The sequence below is a fragment of the Scylla paramamosain genome, chromosome 7 (genome assembly GCF_035594125.1).
Source record: "Scylla paramamosain isolate STU-SP2022 chromosome 7, ASM3559412v1, whole genome shotgun sequence".
NCBI lineage: Eukaryota > Metazoa > Arthropoda > Malacostraca > Decapoda > Portunidae > Scylla > Scylla paramamosain.
Window position 1 is genome coordinate 20,369,961 of NC_087157.1, and position 17,500 is coordinate 20,387,460.

At 42.1% G+C, this 17,500-nt stretch overlaps 1 long non-coding RNA gene across 1 annotated transcript in view; it reads right to left on the reverse strand.

The window, feature by feature from the left end:
* The window catches only part of LOC135102197 (uncharacterized), a 56,318-nt gene that overhangs the window by 24,463 nt on the left and 14,355 nt on the right, over positions 1-17,500 (reverse strand). The window contains exon 2 of the long non-coding RNA XR_010269586.1: positions 3,650-3,703. This is a non-coding gene — a long non-coding RNA (uncharacterized LOC135102197). The remainder of the gene's footprint in view (positions 1-3,649; positions 3,704-17,500) is intronic.

The window sequence follows — 17,500 nt, forward strand, 5'->3', positions numbered from 1 at the left end:
AAGTCCAGATACAAGATATCATAACTATCACCATTATCTACTGCCTCGTACACTTTACTGTAAAAACTTAACAAGTTTGTCATGCAAGACTTCCCCTTCGTGAAGCCATGCTGTGATTAATTTATCAAGTTATGTTTGTCTAAATGTTCCCTAATGTTCCTCGCTCTTATTAACTCTAATATTTTACCTATAACTGAATTTAAGCTGACAGATCTATAGTTAGACGCTAAAGTTTTATCTCCTTTCTTAAAGATGGGTACTACATTAGCCTGCTTCCACATTACTGGTACCTCACCTGACTCAAGTGATTTCCGAAAGACAGAGACTAACAGCTCACTAATAACCTCTTTGCATTCCTTAAGTACTCTGAGATATATTTCATCGGGTCCTGGTGTCTTGAACTTTTTTTAGCCTATCTATCTCCTGTTCCACTATCTCTCTACTTATGGAAATATCTGTCAGCTTCTCATTCTCATCTGCTCTAAACATCTGTTCACTATCTGGCATATCCTGCATGTTTTCCTGGGTGAAGACAGATGAAAAATACTCATTCAGAATTTTACTAATCTCCTTCCCAGAACTAACCAGTTCCCCATCTGCTGCCTTTAATGGACCTATAGTATCCTTATTCTTCGTCCTCTATTCCTGATAAAATCCCTTGGGGTCCGTCTTCACATGGCTGGCTACACTTAATTCATAATTGCCCTTAGCTTTCCTCGTTAACTTCATGACTGTTCTAACTAATTCATTATATTGTGACCTTACAACTTCTTCAACTGCCCTTAATGTCCTATATATACTTCTCTTCCACCCTATATAATGTTTTAATCTAGCAGTCATCCATTTAGGATAATTTTTCTGTGATCTTATTGCCCTATACGGGATATATGCTAACTGACCTGTATGAACTTTATCTACGAAATATTTATACAATTCATCTACATTTACTTCACCTAATTCCCTCATCTCGGCCCCTACCATCCTCTCTACTCGCTCATCTACTCGCCTCGACCTCACCTCTCTCATTTCAGCATGAACTGACATTCCACCATACTCACACCCATATACCCCTCCCTCTCTCCTCCGCCCCTTCGGAACACATCTTACCTCCTCTTGTCCTACACCCTCACACCTCACCTCACCTCTCACATCTTGCCTTATCTCTCTCAACTCCGTCCCGGACCTGACCTCACCCTGCATCCGTTGCCAGTCAACTCCTTGGAGGTACCTTTTTAATTCCTCAAATTCTGCTCTCCTAAAGTCAAGTATTTTACTAGTGTTTTTGCTTCTAAAAGTTTCTTCCCATTTTAAATTGTATCTAATTTCCCTATGGTCAATGTTACCTAGCTGTCCTCCAACCTCTACCTACGTGATTGCTTCCTCCCTGTTAGTAAGAATTAAATCTAGAATATTATTCCCCCTTGTGGGTTCTACGACTACCTGTTTTAAAAAATTATCCTGAATTACCTTAAAAAATTCTGCTTCCTTCTTACCCACCATTAGACTCCAGTCAATATTCCTAAAATTAAAATCTCCTACCACACATACCTGACTGTACCTGCCTGCTCTATTTATTTCCTGCCACAGTGAGGTGTTAATTTCCTTTGTACTGGTCGGTGATCTGTACACTACTCCCACTACTGTACATTGCTGTACTACTACTGCTTTCCTATCTGTTTTAAATCTACTGTTAATACAACACTGTAATGTTTCCCTAACGTATAACGCGACGCCTCCTCCTCTCCTATTTTCCCTATCTTTATAGAACAATGTATAACCATCTATCTTGACCTCTGGATTAAATACTTTTCCTCACATATCTAACCAAGTTTCAGTTAAAGCAATGATATCAAATTTCTCTACACACACTATTCTTCTAAGCAAGTCTATTTTATTCAAAATACTGCTACATTTTGTGTGGTAAATACTTAAGCTATTTCTCATCTTCCCTGAGCTAGCTACCTTTCTAGATTTAACTAATTTCTCCTATGTTTACTCCTCACAACACCTTCTTCCCACAACCCTTTCCCGTATATGAAGTGAGTTATGGCAAATAATTGGCACATTTTGTGCGCTCGAGCTCGATCCGTAGTGATGAGGCGATAGTTGTGCGAGTTGCGAGGCAGAAACCTTCGCCCACATGCCGATAAATCGAAATATGCAAAATACAGCAAAAAAAGGTGAGTCTGACGAAGAAATTAAATAAAATAACAAAGATACGCCTTCAAAAGTTACCAAGAAGTGTTTCCGAAAATGAAATCGAAACTTTTATATACGATGGACATCAAAAGGTGCTCCTGGCCAAATCATCGTTGTGCCCTCCAGGGCCAGGCGGGAGCGGTGGGGTGTACAGATGTGCGGTAACAAAAATAGAGCCCCCTCGCTCCGCTACGGGAATGATCCCTCCAAAGATATTAAATACGTTACTAAATGATTAAGAAAATCATAAATTATCTTTCATTCGCTGACAAGGAAAATAAAAACGTGAGGAAAACTAATAGTGTGGGCCGGCTCTAGTCATCAAGGCCCACGTCACCTTGACTTTTCAAGGCGACAATCAACACACACAGAGACAAATAAGAACACTTCACAGAACTATACAAGCTTTCCTCTCTTTGATTTTACTTGAATAAAGCTGCAACAAAGGTTATGACGCTAAAAAGTTACCTTAGGTTAGGTCACAAATATCATGGTGGTAACGCTTCCCGGGAAATCAGAGTTAAAAATAATATCAATACCAATTGAACAAAGAAAATATAAATATCTTTTCTCCATAGAAGGAGAGTTTTTTTTTTTTTTTTTTCTTACGTGGAAACCAAATTCACACTAAATGAAATGTGTTACAGTAATAGTTTCCAAGGTCACTTTATCATAACGTGCAAAATATTATTAATCTACATAACAGTAAAACACAGTAAAGGATAAATAGACATATAAATTAGAAAATCTGATATTTGTTACCTAAAAAAGACCTCAAGTGAATATTCCTATTATTGTGGAAAGTTTTTTGTAATTGCATCTTTCCTTTCTTCACTCATATATACGTACATAAAAAAAAAAAAAAAAAAATATATATATATATATATATATATATATATATATATATATATATATATATATATATATATATATATATATATATATATATAACGAACGCAAAAATGACAGCTAATTGTTAGGTTTCAATTGAATCTCTAAGTAAATATTTATACCAAAAAGATGACACCATTATAGAAAACATATGATTTCGTATCCTTCTTTTCTCTATGCATACATTAAAATAAGCACACGAAGACTGGAATACAAAAATTATAGTTTTGAAAAAGATTCTCGGTCAATCCTCAAAGGACTTTTTTCCTGTAAGATGTTGCAATGAACATTATAGACTAAATTTACATTCTGTCTTCTTTCACATATATACGCTAGGAAGGCAGAAAAATGGGAGACAAAAACAACGCATTGGAAAAAGGTTTAAACTAATCCTTCAATGGATAACACTACTGACACGATACCATGGAAGCACATCCTTTCTTTCCTTCACAGATTCGTGGGAAGCTGACAGGAGAAAGGCAGGCAACAGGTTTCAGTTGAAATGAAAAAAAAAAAATCCAAAATAGAGGGCACATGATGTAATGAAGCAGGTACTCACTTTCCTCCTGCATGTGTTGGGAGTGTTCACCGCGGCACCACCTGCCATCCTTTCCTGAAAATATCAAAACATCCACATAAAAAAGTGATGCAGCTTCACTATTCTAAAAAGAGCTAAAAATGAAGCATCATAAACAGAACCACCAGAAATCATTTACTGCATGAGTTAACAACATACACATGAACAAAAGAGGAAAGAATAAATACTGAACAAAAACACGAAATGTCATAAATAAAACGTGTCAAATTCCTCCAAGCAAGAACACATGGATACATGGAAAACAACACTGAAAACAGAACACACTTCAAACGCTGAGAATGTTAAATATGCACAACAGCTGCAACAAAATAAAACGAACAAACACCATTACATATATAACAAGATCAAATAAGAAAATAAAAAGAAGCAAAAATAATAAATGTAAAGCTTGCCAACATTCAGCGGTGTCTAGAATATGAAGGTGGTAGTTAAGTGAGACTGAAGAGGAGGAGCACAAGTCATGCTGCGATTGATGCATGAAGGCAATCAAGGGAGAGGGTCGCACAGAGGAGGCGGGACGCAAGGCGCCTTCAGGCCAGTCACTGCTGGTGTCCCTCGCCTCCCCTTCCTGCCTCGCTGCGAGGTGAAGGGGCCACTACCACCGCTGCCTCAACACTTACACTACCTTTGCGTCTCAACACTGAAATGCTTCAATGAATGGGAATGAACGGGAAAGTAATGGTCACTTAGAATTGCTTATAACAAGTACATGTTACTAAGTGTTTTAAATCAATCTGTCTGTCTGCGTCTGTCTGTTTATCTCTGCCTCACATGTTCACTATAATGCTCTGTAAGAATGAGCATCCCAATCTCTGTTGCTTTGTTGCAGCGCATCTATTTGTATTAATGTTGTGTGTGTGTAATAATAATAATAATAATAAACGGTTTATTATTTAGGCAGTTGACAAACTGAAAATGTACATAGGGGATGGGGAAAAACTTAACATTAATCCTAACGGTAAGACTAATCTAGGAGGGAAATACTATCGATTGATGGCTCGCACCATGGTGGGAATCGCACTGAGTCTGTACCGGTCCGTGCGCGGCGCCTTCAGGGGCGTTATTTTGTTGTGGTGTCTGGTGGCACGGACAGGGCGAGGCGCGTCGGGCGGCAGCATGTCTCTGAGACGCGGATGATGCAGTAGTCCCTTCCCAAACTTCTCCAGAGCCTCTCGGTGCCTGGTGGATATTCTGGACAGACTCAGGGTGGTCAGGGCTTCTTCATAGGTGGTGTATGCAGGGCCAAGGATGACCCTGCACGCCCTTTTCTGCACACTCTCTAGCTGTAGCTGTTGAGTGTGTGTGAGGGAGGAGGACCACGCTGGGGAGGCGTACATGAGTTTGGGGAGGATGAAGGTGAGGTACACCCCCCTTAACTCATCTGTCGGCGTCCCCAGCGACCTGAGTCTGCGCAGCATGTACAGCCTGTAGGTAGCTGATCTCACGGTGCTGGCGACATGCTGCTTCCAGGTCAGCTGGTCGTCCACCGTGACTCCGAGAAGCTTGGCACATTGGACCACCTGGAGGGGGTGAGGGCCCACTGTGAGCCGGGGAGGGGGCACTGGTACAGAGGAGGTACAGAAATGCATCACCACAGTTTTGCTGTGGTTGATGGTCATCCTGCTCTCCTCTGTCCACGTCTGCAGTCGCTCCAGAATTGCTTGCAGTGGCGAGTAGTCCGGGTTCTTGTTGGAAACTGGGACGCCCACGGTGCAGTCGTCCACATACTTCCAGCGATGGGGGGTGTCGGTGAGGGCGTCGTTGATGAGGAGGAGGAAGCATAGAGGACCCATCTTGGTCCCCTGGGGGACTCCACATGTCAGCTGTTGGAAATTAGAGACAGAGCCCTGATAGCGAACGGCCTGACGTCTCCCTGTGAGGAAGTCGGCTAGCCACGCTATCAGATTAGGAGGGAGACCCAGACTTACTGCCTTGCTGATGACAACAGTGTGATCAACTAGATCAAAGGCTTTTTTGAAGTCGACAAAAGCAACAGCTAGAGAGGTGTTTCGCTTGTCCAGGTGGCTGTGGATGAATTCAAGGAAGCTGGTCAGGTAATGTGAGGTGGAGGTGGCTTTAATATTTCCGAATTGTCTGATATCCACGGTGTTACAAATTTTGGTGTATGCCCAGTCATATACAAAATCTTCACAAATAAGGCTAGGGATGGGGGTGATAGAGACTGGCCTGAGGTCATTGAGTGACTGAGGACTGGAAGTTTTGGGGATGGGAGTGACATAAGATGTCTTCCAGTCCGCGGGGCAAGAGTGTTGGGAGAGTGAGGCGTTTATTATGGAGCATAGCGGTGTTGCTAGCTCTACAGCAAATTCCTTGTAAATTTTTATAGGAAGGTCAGTGGGTGTGGTGGATCTTGGTTTAAATTTAAGTATTCTCTTAAAAACATCCATCTCCTGGACAGTGTGTGGAGGGGAGGGAGCGGGCAGATAGGCAGGAAGCGGAGTGGTGTGGAGGGGAGGAAAGGTTTGACAGATAGCAGCAAAGTGATCGTTCATCTCCTGAGCCGCGAGATTAGCAGGAAGGTGTGAGGTGCAAGGAAGGGATGAAGTGTGCTTTTGTAAGCCACACAAAGCTTTGATCTTAGCGTACCACTGTCTGTTGTTGGTCAGCTTGAGGTGGTGTATCTTGTCTGGGTAATAGCTTGCCTTTGCATTCTTAATCTCCCTGATTACTCTGTTTCTTAGTTTCCTGTAAAGGACCGGGCAGGAGTGGAACGCCCAGGTCCGCTGACGCATGAGTCTTTTAATGCGGGGCGTCATCCAGGGAGCATCAGACGGGTGCGTTGTGACGCTCTTGGCTGGGAAGTAGTGGTGGAAGGCTGCTGTAGTAGTGGCGACGTAGTTTTGCCATTTTAAGTGGACGTCCTCCTCATCCAGCACCTCGGTCCACGGGTGTTGTGTCACCCACTGCCCAAACTCCCTCATGGCTGAGTCAGGCATGGGGCGGTGGGTCCTGGTGACAGCTGACCGGGGGGTCGAGGTGGTGGGTGTGGGTGACCACAGTATGGAGAGGTGGGTGCTCCGTCCCATGGGAGGCAGCGGCTTGGGTGGCGAGTACTGCTGGCCCAGGTCTGTGAGGATAAGGTCGAGGATGGCTTGCTGGTGGGTGGGGAAGTCCACGACCTGGGTGAGGTGTAGCTGGTGTAGGATATCGTTGATATCTAATCTGTTGAAGTCCCCACAGATGACCAGCTTGGCAGCAGGATACCTCACCCTCAGGGCATCAGCAGTGTTGATGATGTGAGCGGTGAGCAACTGTGCAGTGGCGGCTCGTGGGGGGTGGTACACGACGCAGACTATGATGGAGGCCGTGTTGTTGGGATGGGAGGGGGGGCGTGACTCTCACCCACAGGGCCTCCACACCGGCAGGAATATCGACAGGGAGGTGTGAGGGGCTGAGGGCAGAGCGGCAGAAGACGGCCACTCCCCCCCCCCTGCGCCCTGACCTGAGGTGATGGTATAGCTGGTAGTCCTGCATCGTGCACACCTCAGGAACAATCTGCCACGCCTCAGTAACCGCCACAATGTCCGCACAAGTAGATCTCACCGTCACAATCACTTCGTCCATCTTGTTGGCCAGAGACGTTGCATTAAATAAGAGGAGTGAGGGAAGACTATACCACGTTCTCGGCACCTCAAAGTGTTTGTATTCCCTCTTCTCCACCCTGCGGTCGTCTCTGGCACTGGAGGTCACTACCTTGATGGGACGCACCACACTTTTGCCTCCTCTCGATCCACGGTTTCGAAATAGTTTTAAGGACTTAAGGCACTGTATCACGTTGGGTGGCGGGTACCCAGATCCTCGTCTACGACGCAGGAGGTAATTGCGTTCGTATGTTTGCACTGAAGCACTCATTTTTCTTTATGTATCACACGCATTCGCTACAAGTGTTCACAAAAACAACAATCCCACCAGGTCGAGCCTCAAACTAAACGCTAAAAGTTGAAAACAGAAAAGTAAAAAAACAAAACAAACTGAGGTCACTATCACTAGGGGGCGGGGAAGGCCAACAAGTTGGCCGAGGCTGCTCGAGAGCGCCAAGGTCACACGTCCTGCCCGTATGAGGTCAAGACGGTGTGTGTGTGTGTGTGTGTGTGTGTGTGTGTGTGTGTGTGTGTGTATGTGTGTGTGTGTGTGTGTGTGTGTGTGTGTGTGTGTGTGTGTGTGTGTGTGTGTGTGTGTGTGGTGTAACATTACGAGTGGAACAATATTTACGAGTATGGGTCAGTAGGTCTGTCTTCTGGTATATTTAGTAGTTTTAGGAAATCAATGACAACTACGTATTGTGCACGAAAAATGGCATACCGTAAATACGAGGCCATGAGAGAAAAATATAGTTAGGTCACTATGTTTGCATTTTCTTCGCTTACAGTAATTGTTATCACGAAAGAATATACGAGTAACGGAAGAGGCATACGTTTATATTGTGCAAACATTATGCTGTATTAATATCCCACTGACTAATTCAGTTAGACTTTTGGTTAAGTACTCACTGCAGGGCACGATAAACTATTTATTAAAGTATTTTACAAAAAAATTGTGAAAATATATTCATTGGAATGAAATATTCCAGTTTCTGCCGCTATTTAAAACTACTTTGTCCATGTCTGTGCCTGCCCGCACATCCATCTGTCCCTCTGTCTATTTGTCTGTCTGTCTGTCTGCTTCCTTGCCTTCTATTTTTGCCTGCCTGCCTGTCTGCCTGCTTCTTTGCCTGCCTATCCTCTTCAAGTTAGCCTGACTATTTCCCTGTCACCCTGTCTGTCTGCCTGCATTCTTTCTTTCTTTTTTGTATGTCCATCCACCTCTTGCCCCGCCCGTTAGTCTGTCTGCCTCCTTGCTTGCTTGCTTGCTTGCTTGCTTGCTTGCTTGCTTGCCTCCCTGCCTGTCTGTTTGACCGTCTGTTTTCCTGCCTACCTGTCCCTTCTCTCTCTCTCTCTCTCTCTCTCTCTCTCTCTCTCTCTCTCTCTCTCTCTCTCTCTCTCTCTCTCTCTCTCTCTCTCTCTCTCTCTCTCTCTCTCTCTCTCTCTCTCTCTCTCTCTCTCTCTCTCTCTCTCTCTCTCTCTCTCTCTCTGATGATTACCTAAACAAGTCAAAACATTATTTAAACCACTACTACGAAATACCAAGGTACTTGAAGGCTTGTCTGTAAGTGGTATCAGTGTGAACAGGTTACATCACGCTCCTATACAATCATGATTTACGCAGCACACCCTCCATAGTAGGTTGGCAGGCACTTTCCACACGTTAAGGAGTCCTTCTTCATTTCGCTCTCTAATTTAAACTTCTTTATACAAATTAAATTAAACTTCGGGATTTAAATGGTCACTTTCTTAGCGCATAAACAAAAATGTGCTGGACAAATATAACGAAAATATTTATATTAAAAAAAACAATAATAATATTCGAGCCACACTCCACAGTAACGAAAGCTTTCATAGATATAGGAAAATATTGCAAAGATCGCCTTGAAATATTATTTATCACCGTACAACTACCATACCTAATTCCCGGGAGCAGACTCATGCAGGATAGAAAAAGATGAAACACCAATAAATACTGGTAGAGAGTCATGAGAACATGCCAATTCATCAACGAACTCCCGAGAGAGAGAGAGAGAGAGAGAGAGAGAGAGAGAGAGAGAGAGAGAGAGAGAGTATATATATATATATATATATATATATATATATATATATATATATATATATATATATATATATATATATATATATATATATATATATATATATATATATATATATATATATATATAGCAAAGAGAAGGAAGGATAAAATGAAAAAACAGGAATATAAGGGTGACGGCAGGCAGGCAGGCACTCAGGGAGGCAGGAAAGAAGGAAGGAAGGAAGGAAGGAAGAAAGGAAGGAAGGAAGGAAGGAAGGAAGGAAGGAAGGAAGGAAGGAAGGAAGGAAGGAAGGAAGGAAGGGAAAAGACAAAAACAAGTATCAATATAATAAACATAATAAATAATAATAAATAATAAACAAAAATAATGACAGGGAGATACATTACATTGCACGTGTATCTAAGAGTGAACATTACTCACGGCTCACCAGCACTCCCCGGCACACAGCTAATCCTGGCGCTAGTGAGGGTCTGAGGAGGAAAGACGCTTACTTTCCCTTGGCTTACAAACGAAAGCGTGCTCTACCGTACCTCCCATCAGGAAGCCACGCTAATTGGGTATTAAAAGATGGAGTGTGCTTTTCAGTATTTCTATTTCAGGAACACCGCCACTAGAACAACTAATTGCTTACTGTCCAAGGCAGGTACAGAGAGAGAGAGAGAGAGAGAGAGAGAGAGAGAGAGAGAGAGAGAGAGAGAGAGAGAGAGAGAGATTTCCACGGCAAAGTAGAGATAACGAGGAGATAACGACTGCACTTTCTATAAATACCTAAACCTGCAATTCATTACGTGTATCAGAATGTCTTCTTGCAAAGGAAACTACTCCCAGCCTCCCACTCTCTCCTGTTCTGGCACCTGATCCCCGCTGACTCCAGGCATGTTGTGCGTTACCCAACTAATTATTAGCAGTGCTCTCTCTCTCTCTCTCTCTCTCTCTCTCTCTCTCTCTCTCTCTCTCTCTCTCTCTCTCTCTCTCTCTCTCTCTCTCTCTCTTATATATGATCTCCCATGAAGGCACTGAAAGCTCACACACTGCCCAAGTATCCATATCCACGTGTGATCGTGACATGTCAGTACTCGAGGTATTCACTAAATCTTGGGGAGTCTGAAAGTAGATGACACTGGAGCTCTGACCAGGAATCTTGGATATCGTCTTTGAGTGCGTGATGCAGCCGGCAACAGGATGATGAGATAAAATCATTATGTCTATAAACTATAGGCTTGAGCATTCTGCAATACCGTTAAATATATATATATATATATATATATATATATATATATATATATATATATATATATATATATATATATATATATATATATATATATATATATATATATATATATATATATATATATATATATATATATATATATATATATATATATATATATATATATATATATATATATATATATATATATATATATATATATAATTACCAGCAGTTTAATTATTTATCACATTACTATAAATGCGCTTGTAAATACAAAAAAAAAAAAAACATTTGCAATACCCAGAGTCGTGGGTGTTGTGCACGTTTTAATGTTTGTAATATGTAATATTTATATTACCAGAAAAATTTCCATTTCCTATGATAAAAAAAAAAAAAATGCATGTACACAAAACTGTAACAGACAAAGAGTACGAAATGAGCTCTAAATTTCAAGAGTATTCTTGGATAACATTGTTTTGAAGTTATGTATTACTGTCATACACTATAAAGGAATTGAATATAAGTTGAAATAAAGTAAATGATCCTAATTATAATTGCAAACTCGTGAAACGCGTTGCTATACATTTATATATCACAAAGTTATCAACTACTAGTACTTATATATATATATATATATATATATATATATATATATATATATATATATATATATATATATATATATATATATATATATATATATATATAGTCTTTTTACTCTGACAGGCGATGCTACTGTTACGACGACGACGATGAGAACGAGGACGACGACGATTAGAGGCACAGCACGAACGACGGCAAAAACAGCAGTGGTGACTTTTGTAAAGTTTAGCAGCAGCAGCAGCAGCAGCAGCAGCAGCAGCAGCAGCAGCAGTAGTAGTAGTAGTAGTAGTAGTAGTAGTAGTAGTAGTAGTAGTAGTAGTAGTAGCAGCAGCAGCAGCAGCAGCAGCAGCAGCAGCAGCAGCAGCAGCAGCAGCAGCAGCAGCAGCAGCAGAAGCAGTTGTTCTGGTTGTTATTGTTGAAGGAAGTAAAAGCAGCAATACCAACAAGAGCAGCAAGATCAGCGACGGCAACAGCAGCAGCAGCACCAGCTTCAGCAGCACCAGCAGCAGCAGCAGCAGCAACAGCAGCATATTAAGTGTAATAATCTCTAACAGATAAAACACGCGGTGAGAAGTAACACGAGGCATCCTGGACAAACACCTGTCCACCTCGGCCCTGCAGGAGCACCTCACCGGCCAGTGTTCTTTCAGTGTTAATTCACATCTCAGTCCTTTATGTATTGTTGTGCCGGCGAGGCAAGACGCCTTGAGGAGCGCCACGCGCCAGACATTCCTTCCCGGGCTGGTTTTCAACCTACGTCTGTCTTCACTTGTTAAATATAAATGTGTAGCAAGAAATACAATTACCGTCTTTCCTTCAGTATTTAAAACTATTAATGTCTTTATACATTTGGCATCCTTTAATCCATGCTTCCATTTTTGGCATTATTTTGGTTTCCTGCTGTAGTTTGTACGTTCATTATAAGACTGAAACATACTCTCAAGTGTGAAAAACTGCGATATCTCTAAACACAGCCCATCACAGGTCAAACTTAGCCTGGTGCCACAGAAAGTTTGATAAAACTAGCAAATAATAATTTTTCTTTACTATTCAATGTTTTCTGGAAACAAAGGCAATTCCTGGAGTATGAGGAATCCCTGTTCTCTTTCTTCGTCCCGGTGGAGGAAACACAAAGACGCTCACTCTCATTCTAGATGTACACCTTCACCACCACCACCACCACCATAAATAAATAAAAAAAATACACATAAATCTCTTGAACACGTGATGCCAGACCTTTAGAAGATTAGATATATTTCTGGATAGTTGGGATGAGTGGACACAGGTTTGCAAGTCTTATACAAGAACTGCCGCCTTTGGACGGAGTAATAAGACAGTCTTCTGCGGAAGAAAAAAGGAGGAGGAATAGGAGGAAGAACACAGCAACATTCTCGCATGCATAGTTGAAGTTGAAGTGTGGATGTCTGAAGCAGCAGCCTTGCCTGGCACTTTCACAATCAGTCCCCTGTTAGCGTACTTTCCTTCCATGAACCCCTGGAACTTTTTTCCCTCTCATCTCAAGGCGTCGCTAAACACAGCCCATCACAGGTCGAACTTAGCCTGGTGCCACAGAAAGTTTGACCAGTCGTAGTTTACATATATATGTTTCTTCCTCTGATGGCGGTGACGCTGCTGTTTCTTCCTCCGATAACAGTGGTGGTAATTCTTTTTCTTTGCTTCTTTTTCTTGTTTTCTTCCTCTGATGGCGGTAATGCTGCTGCTGCTGCTTCTTCTTCCTCTGATGGCGTTGCTTCCTGTTCTTGTTCTTCTAAGACAGTTTGGTGGTCTGAATTGGTTGGTGATAGGGTATTCAGAGTGGGGATAGTAGGAGTACTGCACACTCACCTCCCTTGCTCCCCAGTCAGGTTGGTGGAAGACTGGGAAGGGTAGGGAGGTGCTGCACACTCACTTCCCATGCTCCCCAGGTTACATTTGTAACATCAGTCAGGTTGGTTGTTTTTGGAGTTGCCGGGGTCAGTCAGTCAGGCCCCGTCAGTCAAGGGTAGTGCTACGCACTCACCTTGCCAAGATCAGAGGGGTGGTGGTGATGGTGGTGTGTACATTTGGAGTTGGTAGGATGAGTCACATTGGTGGTCAAAGTCAAACTGGGAGACTGGGAAGTGTAGGGAGGTGCTGCACACTCACCTCCCGTGCTTCCCAGGGGCGGTCAGGATGGTGGGTCTTTGGAGTTGCCAGGATGAGTCACGGGAAGTGCTACGCACTCACCTTGCCAGGATCAGTTGCCAGGGTGGGGAGTACTGGTGGTGGTCGGTACAATTAGAGTTCCTAGGATGAGTCAGATTGGGGATCAAAGTCAAACTAGAAGGCTGGGAAGGGTAGGGAGGTGCTGCACACTCACCTCCCGTGCTTCCCAGGTTACATTTGTAACATTTGTCAGATTGGTTGTTTTTGGAGTTGCGGGGGTCAGTCAGTCAGGCCCACTCAGTCAAGGGAAGTGCTACGCACTCACCTTGCCAAGATCAGAGGGGTGGTGGTGCTGGTCTGTACATTTGGAGTTGGTAGGATGAGTCACATTGGTGGTCAAAGCCAAACTGGGAGACTGGGAAGGGTAGGGAGGTGCTGCACACTCACCTCCCATGCTCCCCAGAGTCAGTCAGTTTGGTGGTCTGTTGCCAGATTACAGTAAGATTTGTAGGTCAGTCAGGTTGGTTGTTTTTATGGTTGCCAGGGTCAGTAAGGCAGGTGGTAGGGAAGTGCTACGCACTCACCTAGCCAGGACAGGGTAGGATGTAGGGATGTATGGATCAGGGTCAGAGTGGGACACAGAGTAGGAGGTACTGTTGGTCTGTACATTTGGAGTTGTTCTTTGAAGTTGCCAGGATGAGTCAGGTCAAACTGGGAGACTGGGAAGTGTAGGGAGGTGCTGCACACTCACCTCCCATGCTCCCCAGGGCCAGTCAGTTAGGTGATTACATATCTGTAAGTCAGTCAGGTTGGTTGTTTTTGGAGTTGCCAGGGTCAGTCAGTCAGGGTCAGTCCAGGGAAGTGCTACGCACTCACCTTGCCGAGATCAGAAGGGTGGTGGTGGTGGTGGTCTGTACAGTTGGAGTTGCTCTTTGGAGTTGGTAGGATGAGTCAGATTGGTGGTCAAAGTCAAACTGGGAGACTGGGAAGGGTAGGGAGGTGCTGCACACTCACCTCCCGTGCTTCCCAGGTGGGTGGTGGTCTTTGGGGTTGTCAGGGTCAGTCAGTTGGTATTGTTTTATTTTTATTATTTATTGTTGATTGCCAGACTCAGTCAGTTTTATTGAGGGGGGAGTAGGAGTTTTATTGTTTTTGTTTTATTTACTTATTTTTTTTATTATTTTTATTATTTTTTTATACCTATATATATCTTATTCTTTTTGGTCTGGCAGTCCGTAGACTTGGGGAGAGAAGGGAAGTGCTGTGCACTCACCTCCCTTGCTCTCCCGAGGTCCGAGGTGGTAAGGAGGTTTTTATTTATTTTTATTTATTTATTTATTTTTATTTATTTTTTCTTTTTTTTGCGTGGTAGGTTAGGAGACAAGGGAAGTGCTATGCACTCACCTTAATTCTTTATTTATTTATTTTTTTCTATCTTTTGCCTGGTAGGTTGGAAGAGAAGAGAAATGCTATGCACTCACCTTTATATTTCTATTTTTTTTCCTGTTAGGTGGAGAGAAGAGAAGTGCTATGCACTTACCTTTATTTTATATATATATATATATATATATATATATATATATATATATATATATATATATATATATATATATATATATATATATATATATATATTTTTTTTTTTTTTTTTTTTTTTTTTTTTTTTTTTTTTTTTTTTTTTTTTGCCTGGTAGTCCGTAGACTTGCCAGGGTTAGGTAGGGGAGAGAAGGGAAGCGCTGTGCACTCACCTCCCTTGCTCTCCCGGGGGCCGGTAAGGCGGTGCCTTCCTCCCCTGGGGAGGGGTAGGGAGGTGCTGCGCACTCACCTCCCCTCCTCCCCGTGGGCAGTTCCATCACACATGGTGATGGAGGGATGCTCTTTCAAGGTTTTTGTGAGTTCCGAGAGGGGGGTTCGAACCTACGCGTCCCTCACTTCCCTCACGCCAAACTCAAAGTGCATCACTCTACCCACTGGGCCACGAGGGCCCTTTTTCTTTTTTTTAAAGTTGGTCTATTTCCCCATCTTCCCCATCTTTTTTGTAAACTTGCTCTATTTAACCACCTTATGTTCACGCCAGTACGTATTACAGAATTATGATGTGAATTATTTTCATAACGTTATTTATTTATTGTATTTTGTATGGGATATGACCGCTGGCATCCCACACACACTGGGTTCCCAAGACTGTCACTACGCCATGAAACCCCAACGGTAAACAAGATATATTTGAACACATCATTTCCCTTCCTGTGTTCATGCAGCACCAAAAGTTCAATAAGAAAAACTGCTGCTCATTCTAATGTGAACGTTCATCCCACAGTGATAATTAGATAACTGTTGACTTGTGGGAGTATGTCGTGGAGTACAAATAGCAGTAGGTAAGATCACAGAACTTTACAGAGGCAGGAATTCCTTGGTTATGGAGCAGCCTTCTGGAACCCTCCCCTGTGCTGCACCACCACCACCACCACCGACAACAACAACAATAACAACACACCATTACACCTGTCCATCCTGCAGCACGAGAATGACTCAGCCCAGAGAACCACGGATTGCTTTATTCGTAATTCAAGTCCACTCTCAACATAGACATCAATCAAATTATGTCACTGAAAAAAGTTGGTGAAGCACTCACTTCTTCACACAGGCTTTACTACCTATCAGCAGGATGAAAGCTTCCGACTGGGAGGAAGGGCGGCGTCGGGAAGGATTAAGAGAGAGAGGGTAGGGGGGACCAGCGGAGGCTGGAAGTGTGGTTATGCTAAATAGGTATAAAAAAGAAAACTGCATGAAAAAGAAGAAAGACCTGTGCCCCTCCCACCCCTGCTCCCCGCGTGAGGCGATACGTGCTGAAGTGGTAATGTTGTTGTTGTTATTATTTTTATTATTATTATTATTATTATTATTATTATTATTATATTATTAATTATTATTATTACTATTATTATTATCATTAAAATTATTATTATTACCGTCATCATCGTCATCGGCACCATCATTGTAGTGTAGCTGGTTTGTGTCCTTTTATTTCCGCGTCGTATCTTGTAAGCTGTAAGTTTTAATAGTTCAGTATTTGTAACGATGGAGACCTTGTTTTTTATTCTTTATGCTCTGCACGGTGTCATTGGCATTTACATCTATATTTTCTAAATAACCAGGAACGACAACAACAAGAGCAACAATAACAACAACAACAACAACAACAACAACAAAACAAACAAACAAACACAACAAAAAAACACTTACAATCACATTATCAGGAACAATAAAGAGTACAAACATGCAATAAGACCAAACAACAACAACAACAACAACAACAAAAACAACAACAACAACAACAACAACAACAAGCAAAAGCAATCATAAAAGAATAACATCCACACCGTGGCATTTCAACACCAGGAAAAGACTTTTAAAAAGAAAAAGAAAAAGAAAAAGACAATAAGAATGAAAACAATATAATGACAGGCAGATGCGGGTGAGCACGAGGTCTGGGATATACTGTGTCATGTTAACGCCAGTCAAAAAAAAGATGACAACTGCGACAGCTAACCCTTCCCCACTACCACGCATATACGCACCACAAACGCCACCACCACCACCAGTACCACCACCACCATCATCACCACAACACCATCACAAAAACAACCATAGCAACAACACGAGACTGACATAGGTTGGCAGCATATGGGGTTGAAAAAAAAAAAGTTATATAAATATATATATATATATATATATATATATATATATATATATATATATATATATATATATATATATATATATATATATATATATAAACAAAGGAAAGAAAAAAATAAACAAAATGAAAGAAAATAGGAAAAAAAAATTATCTATCGCAAAAGCTTCCATGTTTTACTACAAAAGAAATAAGAGTGAAAAGAAACCAAACTTGAAAAAAAAAAAATCTAAATACTCGCAACCTTCCTGGAAAGGTAAGGACTAAAAAAAAAAAATCCTGAAAAAAAGGGAAAAGAAAAGAAAGAAAAAGACGAAGTGACCTGACGTATCATGTGGAGTTTTGGCGCAATATTACCTCCACTTCACGCAGGAGAGAGAGAGAGAGAGAGAGAGAGAGAGAGAGAGAGAGAGAGAGAGAGAGAGAGAGAGAGAGAGAGAGAGAGAGAGAGAGAGAGAGAGTAGGAAAGAGGTCAGTGTTGTG